This window comes from Nicotiana sylvestris, chromosome 1, assembly GCF_000393655.2.
Source record: "Nicotiana sylvestris chromosome 1, ASM39365v2, whole genome shotgun sequence".
NCBI lineage: Eukaryota > Viridiplantae > Streptophyta > Magnoliopsida > Solanales > Solanaceae > Nicotiana > Nicotiana sylvestris.
In genome coordinates this window covers 178,893,626-178,896,098 of record NC_091057.1, presented here as the reverse complement: position 1 = coordinate 178,896,098, position 2,473 = coordinate 178,893,626, and the positions used below count along the sequence as shown (strand labels likewise).

Genomic DNA, 2,473 nt, shown 5'->3' with positions numbered 1-2,473 from the left:
TCTTTTCTCTTTTTCTCTTTGTTGCCTGCCATGTCAGATTTGCAAACAAGGAATACGAGATTTGGCAAGATTTTGTGCATTTTTTTAGATCTAGAAAAAACTAAAATTTTAACTAGAAAGACCCCACAGACGGCGCCAAATTGTTTGACCAAAAAGTGTTAAGCCTTTTTGTTAAACTAATTAAATAAAATGATAATGGGCAAATCTTAGTTAAATATGATAAATCCTAGATCCGAGATTGATAGATGTCAATAATGCAAAACCGTATTCAAGGCTATTAAATACCAAGGAGGGTGTTTAATGATATTGTTATTAATAAATGAGGGAATAATGACAAGCAATAAATATGATAAATATAAATAGAGAGAATGATTCTCTCATATATTCAATGAGGTGGAGGATTCTCTCTCTGGCAATGTTATAAGGCAATCAAACGTGGGAATATAGAAAGCTTTCTCATATCTGATGTGAAAAAGCTTGGGACCAACAACAAATCGAATCTTTTATAAAGACAATGTTTGTAGTTACTTGAGACTCAACTTTTCTCGAGAGAGCTTATCATATAAAATATTGTGTACCCCTCTCTTCTCTCTCTATTCCTACTTATATGGGACATTTCCCCCACCTAAGTGAAAGTACAAGTGCAGAGAATATTTTAAAATATCTTCTTATTAAACTAGCCATTTGGGCCGGTCTAAGTGGTCGACCTCGACCTTAATTGCTCAGCTCACCAATATGTTATTCCTTAAGCATGATATCGGCCTAATCAGCTCTTAGTTACCATCTCTTAGACAAGATTACTCCGATCAGATTTTGACCCATACGTCAACTTCCCGAGTAACGAAGATTTTGATCCTCACAAAAATCTCTTTAAAAATATTAACTAAGTCTTTCAATTGATAAAGCCTCTAGAACATAAACCTTCCGTCGTTTACTCCCTTCATTCCATATTATTTGTTTTTTTTAATATTTTTACATATTTCTTGAGACTTAATCATAAAAGTATTTGTCTAAACTATCTTTCATGTCTCTCTTAAACGTTTTATTTAACTACCACTCCACTAATTGGAGTTGTAAGGATATATTTGGAAAAAAGATACAACAATAAATAACTTCTTGGTTTCTTAAAATATCAAATATTTTAAAACAAAATCAGTTTAAAAACATAATATTTGGAAGTATTCGTTATAATCTGGAATTTCTTTAAACACTGATGCAAGAAAAGGACATCTTTCTACTTCACATTTCCATCAATCTGTTTAAAAAATAACCAAGAAGACAGGAGCGACATATGACCATTGGATGATATTCCAAGAATATCAATGAAATAGATTTAGTAAAGAAAGAAGAAGCAGAGGCCCATTAGCTCAGTTGGTTAGAGCGTCGTGCTAATAACGCGAAGGTCGCAGGTTCGAGACCTGCATGGGCCATTTTTTTCTTTTTCGTTTTTTCCCTCTTCGTTATTCCCAGTTCTTGTAATGTTTATTATCTCTTGGTAATCTGTTCTGCTTTGATGTCCTTTTTTTCATCTTCTTCTCACAACTTATGCTATCGAACCTAAGCAGGAAATCATCATCTCTGTCCATTTGTTTCACATTTCATCTATTTATGGTTAATTGGTCTTGGAATATTTTTCCCCTTTTCTCTGTCCATATCTTAATGTATGATTTTTATTGCACTAGGAGTGTGCAAAAACTTGTAATTTCCTGTTTCTCTCAAGTCGAAGGTACAATTGAAAAGTCACTTTCACTACGCATATAAACTGGGAACAATCTGATTTCACTTGTGAGCTAATGAACGTGAGTTTTGGTGATATCATCTTCCATTCACCCATTTTTTTAGTTTCTGACTTTAAAGATTCAATCACTATGAACTGGAGGAGTCGGATCCTGACTATAATAACCCGAATCATTATGTTAATTCTTTTAGTTTTCTCCCTTTTTAGTCTGTCGTTTTTTTTCAATGCTACTTCTCATTTACCTAACAGAAGTGCTGCTTTAATTATAAATAATGTCTGATATACGGTTGTGAAAGAAAGTAATTAGTATAACTTAGAATGACGTTTGTTCTGTGATTCATTGGTTTAATCCCTTCAATGTCGGTTTTCCAATGAAAAACATCTTTGCCGTAGTGGAATGAAGAAATCAAGAAATGCACATTAATGGCTAATTGTACCACTAACAGAATACAAAATTCAGAAGTAAGCTTTTAAAATGAGGCATGCTTGTCTATACAATTTGTATATTATGTTTATGCATATAATACCCACAGATACATGTAGTGCTGTGCTTATATTATTAAGCACATCGCATTACTTAGTTTTATTTTGTGTTTTCCACTAGTTATTTAAATTACTAGAACAGAGTGGCAATGACAGTATAGTGCACTATTTGCAACTCTTTCAATTAAATGGAATTTCAGCACATGTTTAAATCTCTTACAATATTAGTTTCCATCTCATTTGATAAGTGGA

The 2,473-nt window shown here is 32.7% G+C and overlaps 1 non-coding gene across 1 annotated transcript; it reads left to right on the top strand.

Moving 5' to 3' along the window:
* The first annotated feature begins 1,356 nt into the window (after positions 1-1,356).
* On the top strand, positions 1,357-1,430 carry TRNAI-AAU (transfer RNA isoleucine (anticodon AAU)). The gene has a single exon. It is a non-coding gene; the product is annotated as a tRNA-Ile (tRNA).
* Positions 1,431-2,473: the final 1,043 nt, after the last annotated feature.